At 46.5% G+C, this 13,433-nt stretch overlaps 6 non-coding genes across 6 annotated transcripts; all 6 read right to left on the bottom strand.

The window, feature by feature from the left end:
- Window positions 1-942: 942 nt before the first annotated feature.
- Window positions 943-1,133, bottom strand: LOC130325278 (U2 spliceosomal RNA). Its single transcript, XR_008870126.1, has one exon. It is a non-coding gene; the product is annotated as a U2 spliceosomal RNA (small nuclear RNA).
- A 2,101-nt stretch (window positions 1,134-3,234) lies between these two features.
- On the bottom strand, window positions 3,235-3,425 carry LOC130325277 (U2 spliceosomal RNA). Its single transcript, XR_008870125.1, has one exon. It is a non-coding gene; the product is annotated as a U2 spliceosomal RNA (small nuclear RNA).
- A 2,092-nt stretch (window positions 3,426-5,517) lies between these two features.
- On the bottom strand, window positions 5,518-5,708 carry LOC130325275 (U2 spliceosomal RNA). The gene has a single exon (XR_008870124.1). It is a non-coding gene; the product is annotated as a U2 spliceosomal RNA (small nuclear RNA).
- Window positions 5,709-7,801: 2,093 nt separating this feature from the next.
- On the bottom strand, window positions 7,802-7,992 carry LOC130325274 (U2 spliceosomal RNA). Its single transcript, XR_008870123.1, has one exon. It is a non-coding gene; the product is annotated as a U2 spliceosomal RNA (small nuclear RNA).
- Window positions 7,993-10,078: 2,086 nt separating this feature from the next.
- LOC130325273 (U2 spliceosomal RNA) lies at window positions 10,079-10,269 on the bottom strand. The gene has a single exon (XR_008870122.1). It is a non-coding gene; the product is annotated as a U2 spliceosomal RNA (small nuclear RNA).
- Window positions 10,270-12,370: 2,101 nt separating this feature from the next.
- On the bottom strand, window positions 12,371-12,561 carry LOC130325272 (U2 spliceosomal RNA). The gene has a single exon (XR_008870121.1). It is a non-coding gene; the product is annotated as a U2 spliceosomal RNA (small nuclear RNA).
- Between the last annotated feature and the right edge of the window lie 872 nt (window positions 12,562-13,433).

Here is a 13,433-nt window from a genome sequence, read left to right as displayed (position 1 = left end):
CTGATTTTTCCTGTCTGAATTTGTCGCACAGAAAGTTGCAGGCCAAATATGTGTGACATTTCTGCGACTTTAGCTTCTAGAGCATTTTTACAACATTATACATAGGTGCTGAATACATAAAAAGCGACTGTTCAGCGACAGACAAGTCGCATCGGCTGAAAGTAGGCCAGAATGTCAGTCCATGTTGGAGCAGGTTTAGATACAGTCTAAAGCATAGATCTCAAAGTCTGTGCACAGAATTTAGCAAGGGCCTCGCACCTTCTGATGCATCAGGTAGGTGCACAATAGCATAGCCTAACCCTCTGTACTTTGGTCTATATTGATGCGGGACATAGACAGCCAGCTGATGACCAATCCATTAGTGCAATGGATGGCTGGAAGCATTTGTCTTTGCCTTTGCAATACCACAGAAGCAATGCATGGTCAATGTACAGCAATGACACACCTGTGTGAACAGCCAGGAGACCCCCCCCCCCCCCATGTTATGTTACATAGTTACATAGTTAGTACGGTCGAAAAAAGACATATGTCCATCACGTTCAACCAGGGAATTAAGGGGTAGGGGTGTGGCGCGATATTGGGGAAGGGATGAGATTTTATATTTCTTCATAAGCATTAATCTTATTTTGTCAATTAGGAACATTCAGCACCCACCCGCTATCAAGGCAGCTGCCTATCATGTCATGCCCTACCTGCACAGGTGTGCTGGCTACTCAAATGATCCAATTAAGGAGGCCATTTAGTCAGCAGCAGCAGAAGTCCTGTGCCTGGACGCTCCAACAGGGGCCAGACACAAGCAGAAGCAGAAGCAGCAGAAGCAGCAGCAGCACCACCTTTTGTTTTTTGGCTGCAGCAGCAGCAAGGCCCACAGGGCTGGCTAGCTGGCTAGCCAGCAAGCAGGTAGCAATGAAAGTAGGAATCTTTCTTTTTAACCCTGTAAGGGGGTGGTGCACTGTACCCGAAGATACTGCCATATCGGGTCAATGCATAGGGCGACGGAAGCAAGCTTCGAAATCGGCCCCCGTTCTCAAAAATCCATTTAATATATGGTCCCCAGATAGGGGACGTATCAGATATTAAACTGATAAGAACAGATACTACACTTGATCTTAGCCAAAAGGCCGAGAAGCGATAACCGTGAAAGGGGCGGGCCCAACAAGGTCCCCTTCATGGGCACTATCACTGCTTGCTGTCAGGGAGGCTGCCAGACAATTTTCCATGCACACTCTGGGCTGGGGGGCAGTCAACCACCAGTACACACAGCAGAACCTAAACCCATACCATTATTGCTAAGCAGCAAGACAGGGGCCCATTGCACTCCCACGGGGCCTTTTTAAATGCAATCCATAACCCGGATTTGCCAGGAACCCTTCTTACTCCTCCTACTTGCATGTGACACTGGGCTTAGGATCTGCATAGGAAACACACACACAAGCACACACCTACCTTTGTTGCCTGCAGATGCCTCCTTGGCTGTCCCCAAACGGTATCAAACCAACACCCACGGGAAGCTGTAAGCATAGAGGACATGCCTGCACCCCATTGGACTTACCTGTGTGGGTTAAATCCGGGTTATTTGACAACCTATGGCGGTGATGGTTCTGCTCAGGCAGAGCAGTGCTGATGCTCCTCATAAAGCTGTCGCTGCTGTGAAGGTTCTAGGTGACATCACAAATCCCTTTGGTTACATACACAACAAAGCTGGGTTGTTGTTGTTTACACTCTGCAAGGCCTGTGGAAGTGAGTGACATCATAGCACTGTAGTTCTGAGGGTTCAAGATGGATGCAACAATCTCCTGTTGCTTCTATGAAGGCCGTAATAGACGACATCACCAAACAGCTCCATAGTCACATACACAGCAAAGGAGAGATGTTGTTTACACCTAGTGATGTCAGTGGTATTGAGTGACATCACAGCACAGTGCTAAGGCTCCTGGGCCTGGACACAGCAGCGGCTGCAATATCTCAACGGAGAATACGTTTATATCTATGTGTGTGTGTGCGCATATATATATATATATATATATATATATATATATATATATATATATTTCTCCGCCGAAATCACTTTTAAACCCATTTCCACCTTTTTTTCCCTTCTCTTCCTCTTACTTTTTTTTCACGTTTTTTTACGTTTTTCTCCTTTTCGCCTCTTTTCTGGGCGTATTATTCTTCTTTTTCTTCTTTTTTTTCGTCTAATGCATACCCCATCAGTGCAGCAATGCTTATTCAATACCGCCAGCAGATGGAGACACTGGGGGATAATTTTCTAAGGATTTATACTGATTTTTCCTGTCTGAATTTGTCGCACAGAAAGTTGCAGGCCAAATATGTGTGACATTTCTGCGACTTTAGCTTCTAGAGCATTTTTACAACATTATACATAGGTGCTGAATACATAAAAAGCGACTGTTCAGCGACAGACAAGTCGCATCGGCTGAAAGTAGGCCAGAATGTCAGTCCATGTTGGAGCAGGTTTAGATACAGTCTAAAGCATAGATCTCAAAGTCTGTGCACAGAATTTAGCAAGGGCCTCGCACCTTCTGATGCATCAGGTAGGTGCACAATAGCATAGCCTAACCCTCTGTACTTTGGTCTATATTGATGCGGGACATAGACAGCCAGCTGATGACCAATCCATTAGTGCAATGGATGGCTGGAAGCATTTGTCTTTGCCTTTGCAATACCACAGAAGCAATGCATGGTCAATGTACAGCAATGACACACCTGTGTGAACAGCCAGGAGACCCCCCCCCCCCCCCATGTTATGTTACATAGTTACATAGTTAGTACGGTCGAAAAAAGACATATGTCCATCACGTTCAACCAGGGAATTAAGGGGTAGGGGTGTGGCGCGATATTGGGGAAGGGATGAGATTTTATATTTCTTCATAAGCATTAATCTTATTTTGTCAATTAGGAACATTCAGCACCCACCCGCTATCAAGGCAGCTGCCTATCATGTCATGCCCTACCTGCACAGGTGTGCTGGCTACTCAAATGATCCAATTAAGGAGGCCATTTAGTCAGCAGCAGCAGAAGTCCTGTGCCTGGACGCTCCAACAGGGGCCAGACACAAGCAGAAGCAGAAGCAGCAGAAGCAGCAGAAGCAGCAGCAGCACCACCTTTTGTTTTTTGGCTGCAGCAGCAGCAAGGCCCACAGGGCTGGCTAGCTGGCTAGCCAGCAAGCAGGTAGCAATGAAAGTAGGAATCTTTCTTTTTAACCCTGTAAGGGGGTGGTGCACTGTACCCGAAGATACTGCCATATCGGGTCAATGCATAGGGCGACGGAAGCAAGCTTCGAAATCGGCCCCCGTTCTCAAAAATCCATTTAATATATGGTCCCCAGATAGGGGACGTATCAGATATTAAACTGATAAGAACAGATACTACACTTGATCTTAGCCAAAAGGCCGAGAAGCGATAACCGTGAAAGGGGCGGGCCCAACAAGGTCCCCTTCATGGGCACTATCACTGCTTGCTGTCAGGGAGGCTGCCAGACAATTTTCCATGCACACTCTGGGCTGGGGGGCAGTCAACCACCAGTACACACAGCAGAACCTAAACCCATACCATTATTGCTAAGCAGCAAGACAGGGGCCCATTGCACTCCCACGGGGCCTTTTTAAATGCAATCCATAACCCGGATTTGCCAGGAACCCTTCTTACTCCTCCTACTTGCATGTGACACTGGGCTTAGGATCTGCATAGGAAACACACACACAAGCACACACCTACCTTTGTTGCCTGCAGATGCCTCCTTGGCTGTCCCCAAACGGTATCAAACCAACACCCACGGGAAGCTGTAAGCATAGAGGACATGCCTGCACCCCATTGGACTTACCTGTGTGGGTTAAATCCGGGTTATTTGACAACCTATGGCGGTGATGGTTCTGCTCAGGCAGAGCAGTGCTGATGCTCCTCATAAAGCTGTCGCTGCTGTGAAGGTTCTAGGTGACATCACAAATCCCTTTGGTTACATACACAACAAAGCTGGGTTGTTGTTGTTTACACTCTGCAAGGCCTGTGGAAGTGAGTGACATCATAGCACTGTAGTTCTGAGGGTTCAAGATGGATGCAACAATCTCCTGTTGCTTCTATGAAGGCCGTAATAGACGACATCACCAAACAGCTCCATAGTCACATACACAGCAAAGGAGAGATGTTGTTTACACCTAGTGATGTCAGTGGTATTGAGTGACATCACAGCACAGTGCTAAGGCTCCTGGGCCTGGACACAGCAGCGGCTGCAATATCTCAACGGAGAATACGTTTATATCTATGTGTGTGTGTGCGCATATATATATATATATATATATATATATATATATATATATATATATTCTCCGCCGAAATCACTTTTAAACCCATTTCCACCTTTTTTTCCCTTCTCTTCCTCTTACTTTTTTTTCACGTTTTTTTACGTTTTTCTCCTTTTCGCCTCTTTTCTGGGCGTATTATTCTTCTTTTTCTTCTTTTTTTTCGTCTAATGCATACCCCATCAGTGCAGCAATGCTTATTCAATACCGCCAGCAGATGGAGACACTGGGGGATAATTTTCTAAGGATTTATACTGATTTTTCCTGTCTGAATTTGTCGCACAGAAAGTTGCAGGCCAAATATGTGTGACATTTCTGCGACTTTAGCTTCTAGAGCATTTTTACAACATTATACATAGGTGCTGAATACATAAAAAGCGACTGTTCAGCGACAGACAAGTCGCATCGGCTGAAAGTAGGCCAGAATGTCAGTCCATGTTGGAGCAGGTTTAGATACAGTCTAAAGCATAGATCTCAAAGTCTGTGCACAGAATTTAGCAAGGGCCTCGCACCTTCTGATGCATCAGGTAGGTGCACAATAGCATAGCCTAACCCTCTGTACTTTGGTCTATATTGATGCGGGACATAGACAGCCAGCTGATGACCAATCCATTAGTGCAATGGATGGCTGGAAGCATTTGTCTTTGCCTTTGCAATACCACAGAAGCAATGCATGGTCAATGTACAGCAATGACACACCTGTGTGAACAGCCAGGAGACCCCCCCCCCCCCCCCATGTTATGTTACATAGTTACATAGTTAGTACGGTCGAAAAAAGACATATGTCCATCACGTTCAACCAGGGAATTAAGGGGTAGGGGTGTGGCGCGATATTGGGGAAGGGATGAGATTTTATATTTCTTCATAAGCATTAATCTTATTTTGTCAATTAGGAACATTCAGCACCCACCCGCTATCAAGGCAGCTGCCTATCATGTCATGCCCTACCTGCACAGGTGTGCTGGCTACTCAAATGATCCAATTAAGGAGGCCATTTAGTCAGCAGCAGCAGAAGTCCTGTGCCTGGACGCTCCAACAGGGGCCAGACACAAGCAGAAGCAGAAGCAGCAGAAGCAGCAGCAGCACCACCTTTTGTTTTTTGGCTGCAGCAGCAGCAAGGCCCACAGGGCTGGCTAGCTGGCTAGCCAGCAAGCAGGTAGCAATGAAAGTAGGAATCTTTCTTTTTAACCCTGTAAGGGGGTGGTGCACTGTACCCGAAGATACTGCCATATCGGGTCAATGCATAGGGCGACGGAAGCAAGCTTCGAAATCGGCCCCCGTTCTCAAAAATCCATTTAATATATGGTCCCCAGATAGGGGACGTATCAGATATTAAACTGATAAGAACAGATACTACACTTGATCTTAGCCAAAAGGCCGAGAAGCGATAACCGTGAAAGGGGCGGGCCCAACAAGGTCCCCTTCATGGGCACTATCACTGCTTGCTGTCAGGGAGGCTGCCAGACAATTTTCCATGCACACTCTGGGCTGGGGGGCAGTCAACCACCAGTACACACAGCAGAACCTAAACCCATACCATTATTGCTAAGCAGCAAGACAGGGGCCCATTGCACTCCCACGGGGCCTTTTTAAATGCAATCCATAACCCGGATTTGCCAGGAACCCTTCTTACTCCTCCTACTTGCATGTGACACTGGGCTTAGGATCTGCATAGGAAACACACACACAAGCACACACCTACCTTTGTTGCCTGCAGATGCCTCCTTGGCTGTCCCCAAACGGTATCAAACCAACACCCACGGGAAGCTGTAAGCATAGAGGACATGCCTGCACCCCATTGGACTTACCTGTGTGGGTTAAATCCGGGTTATTTGACAACCTATGGCGGTGATGGTTCTGCTCAGGCAGAGCAGTGCTGATGCTCCTCATAAAGCTGTCGCTGCTGTGAAGGTTCTAGGTGACATCACAAATCCCTTTGGTTACATACACAACAAAGCTGGGTTGTTGTTGTTTACACTCTGCAAGGCCTGTGGAAGTGAGTGACATCATAGCACTGTAGTTCTGAGGGTTCAAGATGGATGCAACAATCTCCTGTTGCTTCTATGAAGGCCGTAATAGACGACATCACCAAACAGCTCCATAGTCACATACACAGCAAAGGAGAGATGTTGTTTACACCTAGTGATGTCAGTGGTATTGAGTGACATCACAGCACAGTGCTAAGGCTCCTGGGCCTGGACACAGCAGCGGCTGCAATATCTCAACGGAGAATACGTTTATATCTATGTGTGTGTGTGCGCATATATATATATATATATATATATATATATATATATATATATATATATTCTCCGCCGAAATCACTTTTAAACCCATTTCCACCTTTTTTTCCCTTCTCTTCCTCTTACTTTTTTTTCACGTTTTTTTACGTTTTTCTCCTTTTCGCCTCTTTTCTGGGCGTATTATTCTTCTTTTTCTTCTTTTTTTTCGTCTAATGCATACCCCATCAGTGCAGCAATGCTTATTCAATACCGCCAGCAGATGGAGACACTGGGGGATAATTTTCTAAGGATTTATACTGATTTTTCCTGTCTGAATTTGTCGCACAGAAAGTTGCAGGCCAAATATGTGTGACATTTCTGCGACTTTAGCTTCTAGAGCATTTTTACAACATTATACATAGGTGCTGAATACATAAAAAGCGACTGTTCAGCGACAGACAAGTCGCATCGGCTGAAAGTAGGCCAGAATGTCAGTCCATGTTGGAGCAGGTTTAGATACAGTCTAAAGCATAGATCTCAAAGTCTGTGCACAGAATTTAGCAAGGGCCTCGCACCTTCTGATGCATCAGGTAGGTGCACAATAGCATAGCCTAACCCTCTGTACTTTGGTCTATATTGATGCGGGACATAGACAGCCAGCTGATGACCAATCCATTAGTGCAATGGATGGCTGGAAGCATTTGTCTTTGCCTTTGCAATACCACAGAAGCAATGCATGGTCAATGTACAGCAATGACACACCTGTGTGAACAGCCAGGAGACCCCCCCCCCCCCCCATGTTATGTTACATAGTTACATAGTTAGTACGGTCGAAAAAAGACATATGTCCATCACGTTCAACCAGGGAATTAAGGGGTAGGGGTGTGGCGCGATATTGGGGAAGGGATGAGATTTTATATTTCTTCATAAGCATTAATCTTATTTTGTCAATTAGGAACATTCAGCACCCACCCGCTATCAAGGCAGCTGCCTATCATGTCATGCCCTACCTGCACAGGTGTGCTGGCTACTCAAATGATCCAATTAAGGAGGCCATTTAGTCAGCAGCAGCAGAAGTCCTGTGCCTGGACGCTCCAACAGGGGCCAGACACAAGCAGAAGCAGAAGCAGCAGAAGCAGCAGCAGCACCACCTTTTGTTTATTGGCTGCAGCAGCAGCAAGGCCCACAGGGCTGGCTAGCTGGCTAGCCAGCAAGCAGGTAGCAATGAAAGTAGGAATCTTTCTTTTTAACCCTGTAAGGGGGTGGTGCACTGTACCCGAAGATACTGCCATATCGGGTCAATGCATAGGGCGACGGAAGCAAGCTTCGAAATCGGCCCCCGTTCTCAAAAATCCATTTAATATATGGTCCCCAGATAGGGGACGTATCAGATATTAAACTGATAAGAACAGATACTACACTTGATCTTAGCCAAAAGGCCGAGAAGCGATAACCGTGAAAGGGGCGGGCCCAACAAGGTCCCCTTCATGGGCACTATCACTGCTTGCTGTCAGGGAGGCTGCCAGACAATTTTCCATGCACACTCTGGGCTGGGGGGCAGTCAACCACCAGTACACACAGCAGAACCTAAACCCATACCATTATTGCTAAGCAGCAAGACAGGGGCCCATTGCACTCCCACGGGGCCTTTTTAAATGCAATCCATAACCCGGATTTGCCAGGAACCCTTCTTACTCCTCCTACTTGCATGTGACACTGGGCTTAGGATCTGCATAGGAAACACACACACAAGCACACACCTACCTTTGTTGCCTGCAGATGCCTCCTTGGCTGTCCCCAAACGGTATCAAACCAACACCCACGGGAAGCTGTAAGCATAGAGGACATGCCTGCACCCCATTGGACTTACCTGTGTGGGTTAAATCCGGGTTATTTGACAACCTATGGCGGTGATGGTTCTGCTCAGGCAGAGCAGTGCTGATGCTCCTCATAAAGCTGTCGCTGCTGTGAAGGTTCTAGGTGACATCACAAATCCCTTTGGTTACATACACAACAAAGCTGGGTTGTTGTTGTTTACACTCTGCAAGGCCTGTGGAAGTGAGTGACATCATAGCACTGTAGTTCTGAGGGTTCAAGATGGATGCAACAATCTCCTGTTGCTTCTATGAAGGCCGTAATAGACGACATCACCAAACAGCTCCATAGTCACATACACAGCAAAGGAGAGATGTTGTTTACACCTAGTGATGTCAGTGGTATTGAGTGACATCACAGCACAGTGCTAAGGCTCCTGGGCCTGGACACAGCAGCGGCTGCAATATCTCAACGGAGAATACGTTTATATCTATGTGTGTGTGTGCGCATATATATATATATATATATATATATATATATATATATATATTTCTCCGCCGAAATCACTTTTAAACCCATTTCCACCTTTTTTTCCCTTCTCTTCCTCTTACTTTTTTTTCACGTTTTTTTACGTTTTTCTCCTTTTCGCCTCTTTTCTGGGCGTATTATTCTTCTTTTTCTTCTTTTTTTTCGTCTAATGCATACCCCATCAGTGCAGCAATGCTTATTCAATACCGCCAGCAGATGGAGACACTGGGGGATAATTTTCTAAGGATTTATACTGATTTTTCCTGTCTGAATTTGTCGCACAGAAAGTTGCAGGCCAAATATGTGTGACATTTCTGCGACTTTAGCTTCTAGAGCATTTTTACAACATTATACATAGGTGCTGAATACATAAAAAGCGACTGTTCAGCGACAGACAAGTCGCATCGGCTGAAAGTAGGCCAGAATGTCAGTCCATGTTGGAGCAGGTTTAGATACAGTCTAAAGCATAGATCTCAAAGTCTGTGCACAGAATTTAGCAAGGGCCTCGCACCTTCTGATGCATCAGGTAGGGCACAATAGCATAGCCTAACCCTCTGTACTTTGGTCTATATTGATGCGGGACATAGACAGCCAGCTGATGACCAATCCATTAGTGCAATGGATGGCTGGAAGCATTTGTCTTTGCCTTTGCAATACCACAGAAGCAATGCATGGTCAATGTACAGCAATGACACACCTGTGTGAACAGCCAGGAGACCCCCCCCCCCCCCATGTTATGTTACATAGTTACATAGTTAGTACGGTCGAAAAAAGACATATGTCCATCACGTTCAACCAGGGAATTAAGGGGTAGGGGTGTGGCGCGATATTGGGGAAGGGATGAGATTTTATATTTCTTCATAAGCATTAATCTTATTTTGTCAATTAGGAACATTCAGCACCCACCCGCTATCAAGGCAGCTGCCTATCATGTCATGCCCTACCTGCACAGGTGTGCTGGCTACTCAAATGATCCAATTAAGGAGGCCATTTAGTCAGCAGCAGCAGAAGTCCTGTGCCTGGACGCTCCAACAGGGGCCAGACACAAGCAGAAGCAGAAGCAGCAGAAGCAGCAGCAGCACCACCTTTTGTTTATTGGCTGCAGCAGCAGCAAGGCCCACAGGGCTGGCTAGCTGGCTAGCCAGCAAGCAGGTAGCAATGAAAGTAGGAATCTTTCTTTTTAACCCTGTAAGGGGGTGGTGCACTGTACCCGAAGATACTGCCATATCGGGTCAATGCATAGGGCGACGGAAGCAAGCTTCGAAATCGGCCCCCGTTCTCAAAAATCCATTTAATATATGGTCCCCAGATAGGGGACGTATCAGATATTAAACTGATAAGAACAGATACTACACTTGATCTTAGCCAAAAGGCCGAGAAGCGATAACCGTGAAAGGGGCGGGCCCAACAAGGTCCCCTTCATGGGCACTATCACTGCTTGCTGTCAGGGAGGCTGCCAGACAATTTTCCATGCACACTCTGGGCTGGGGGGCAGTCAACCACCAGTACACACAGCAGAACCTAAACCCATACCATTATTGCTAAGCAGCAAGACAGGGGCCCATTGCACTCCCACGGGGCCTTTTTAAATGCAATCCATAACCCGGATTTGCCAGGAACCCTTCTTACTCCTCCTACTTGCATGTGACACTGGGCTTAGGATCTGCATAGGAAACACACACACAAGCACACACCTACCTTTGTTGCCTGCAGATGCCTCCTTGGCTGTCCCCAAACGGTATCAAACCAACACCCACGGGAAGCTGTAAGCATAGAGGACATGCCTGCACCCCATTGGACTTACCTGTGTGGGTTAAATCCGGGTTATTTGACAACCTATGGCGGTGATGGTTCTGCTCAGGCAGAGCAGTGCTGATGCTCCTCATAAAGCTGTCGCTGCTGTGAAGGTTCTAGGTGACATCACAAATCCCTTTGGTTACATACACAACAAAGCTGGGTTGTTGTTGTTTACACTCTGCAAGGCCTGTGGAAGTGAGTGACATCATAGCACTGTAGTTCTGAGGGTTCAAGATGGATGCAACAATCTCCTGTTGCTTCTATGAAGGCCGTAATAGACGACATCACCAAACAGCTCCATAGTCACATACACAGCAAAGGAGAGATGTTGTTTACACCTAGTGATGTCAGTGGTATTGAGTGACATCACAGCACAGTGCTAAGGCTCCTGGGCCTGGACACAGCAGCGGCTGCAATATCTCAACGGAGAATACGTTTATATCTATGTGTGTGTGTGCGCATATATATATATATATATATATATATATATATATATATATATATATATTTCTCCGCCGAAATCACTTTTAAACCCATTTCCACCTTTTTTTCCCTTCTCTTCCTCTTACTTTTTTTTCACGTTTTTTTACGTTTTTCTCCTTTTTGCCTCTTTTCTGGGCGTATTATTCTTCTTTTTCTTCTTTTTTTTCGTCTAATGCATACCCCATCAGTGCAGCAATGCTTATTCAATACCGCCAGCAGATGGAGACACTGGGGGATAATTTTCTAAGGATTTATACTGATTTTTCCTGTCTGAATTTGTCGCACAGAAAGTTGCAGGCCAAATATGTGTGACATTTCTGCGACTTTAGCTTCTAGAGCATTTTTACAACATTATACATAGGTGCTGAATACATAAAAAGCGACTGTTCAGCGACAGACAAGTCGCATCGGCTGAAAGTAGGCCAGAATGTCAGTCCATGTTGGAGCAGGTTTAGATACAGTCTAAAGCATAGATCTCAAAGTCTGTGCACAGAATTTAGCAAGGGCCTCGCACCTTCTGATGCATCAGGTAGGTGCACAATAGCATAGCCTAACCCTCTGTACTTTGGTCTATATTGATGCGGGACATAGACAGCCAGCTGATGACCAATCCATTAGTGCAATGGATGGCTGGAAGCATTTGTCTTTGCCTTTGCAATACCACAGAAGCAATGCATGGTCAATGTACAGCAATGACACACCTGTGTGAACAGCCAGGAGACCCCCCCCCCATGTTATGTTACATAGTTACATAGTTAGTACGGTCGAAAAAAGACATATGTCCATCACGTTCAACCAGGGAATTAAGGGGTAGGGGTGTGGCGCGATATTGGGGAAGGGATGAGATTTTATATTTCTTCATAAGCATTAATCTTATTTTGTCAATTAGGAACATTCAGCACCCACCCGCTATCAAGGCAGCTGCCTATCATGTCATGCCCTACCTGCACAGGTGTGCTGGCTACTCAAATGATCCAATTAAGGAGGCCATTTAGTCAGCAGCAGCAGAAGTCCTGTGCCTGGACGCTCCAACAGGGGCCAGACACAAGCAGAAGCAGAAGCAGCAGAAGCAGCAGAAGCAGCAGCAGCACCACCTTTTGTTTTTTGGCTGCAGCAGCAGCAGCAAGGCCCACAGGGCTGGCTAGCTGGCTAGCCAGCAAGCAGGTAGCAATGAAAGTAGGAATCTTTCTTTTTAACCCTGTAAGGGGGTGGTGCACTGTACCCGAAGATACTGCCATATCGGGTCAATGCATAGGGCGACGGAAGCAAGCTTCGAAATCGGCCCCCGTTCTCAAAAATCCATTTAATATATGGTCCCCAGATAGGGGACGTATCAGATATTAAACTGATAAGAACAGATACTACACTTGATCTTAGCCAAAAGGCCGAGAAGCGATAACCGTGAAAGGGGCGGGCCCAACAAGGTCCCCTTCATGGGCACTATCACTGCTTGCTGTCAGGGAGGCTGCCAGACAATTTTCCATGCACACTCTGGGCTGGGGGGCAGTCAACCACCAGTACACACAGCAGAACCTAAACCCATACCATTATTGCTAAGCAGCAAGACAGGGGCCCATTGCACTCCCACGGGGCCTTTTTAAATGCAATCCATAACCCGGATTTGCCAGGAACCCTTCTTACTCCTCCTACTTGCATGTGACACTGGGCTTAGGATCTGCATAGGAAACACACACACAAGCACACACCTACCTTTGTTGCCTGCAGATGCCTCCTTGGCTGTCCCCAAACGGTATCAAACCAACACCCACGGGAAGCTGTAAGCATAGAGGACATGCCTGCACCCCATTGGACTTACCTGTGTGGGTTAAATCCGGGTTATTTGACAACCTATGGCGGTGATGGTTCTGCTCAGGCAGAGCAGTGCTGATGCTCCTCATAAAGCTGTCGCTGCTGTGAAGGTTCTAGGTGACATCACAAATCCCTTTGGTTACATACACAACAAAGCTGGGTTGTTGTTGTTTACACTCTGCAAGGCCTGTGGAAGTGAGTGACATCATAGCACTGTAGTTCTGAGGGTTCAAGATGGATGCAACAATCTCCTGTTGCTTCTATGAAGGCCGTAATAGACGACATCACCAAACAGCTCCATAGTCACATACACAGCAAAGGAGAGATGTTGTTTACACCTAGTGATGTCAGTGGTATTGAGTGACATCACAGCACAGTGCTAAGGCTCCTGGGCCTGGACACAGCAGCGGCTGCAATATCTCAACGGAGAATACGTTTATATCTATGTGTGTGTGTGCGC

The sequence above is a fragment of the Hyla sarda genome, unplaced genomic scaffold (genome assembly GCF_029499605.1).
Source record: "Hyla sarda isolate aHylSar1 unplaced genomic scaffold, aHylSar1.hap1 scaffold_271, whole genome shotgun sequence".
NCBI lineage: Eukaryota > Metazoa > Chordata > Amphibia > Anura > Hylidae > Hyla > Hyla sarda.
Note: the sequence above shows the minus strand (reverse complement) of the source record. Positions and strands in the feature narration are given on the sequence as shown.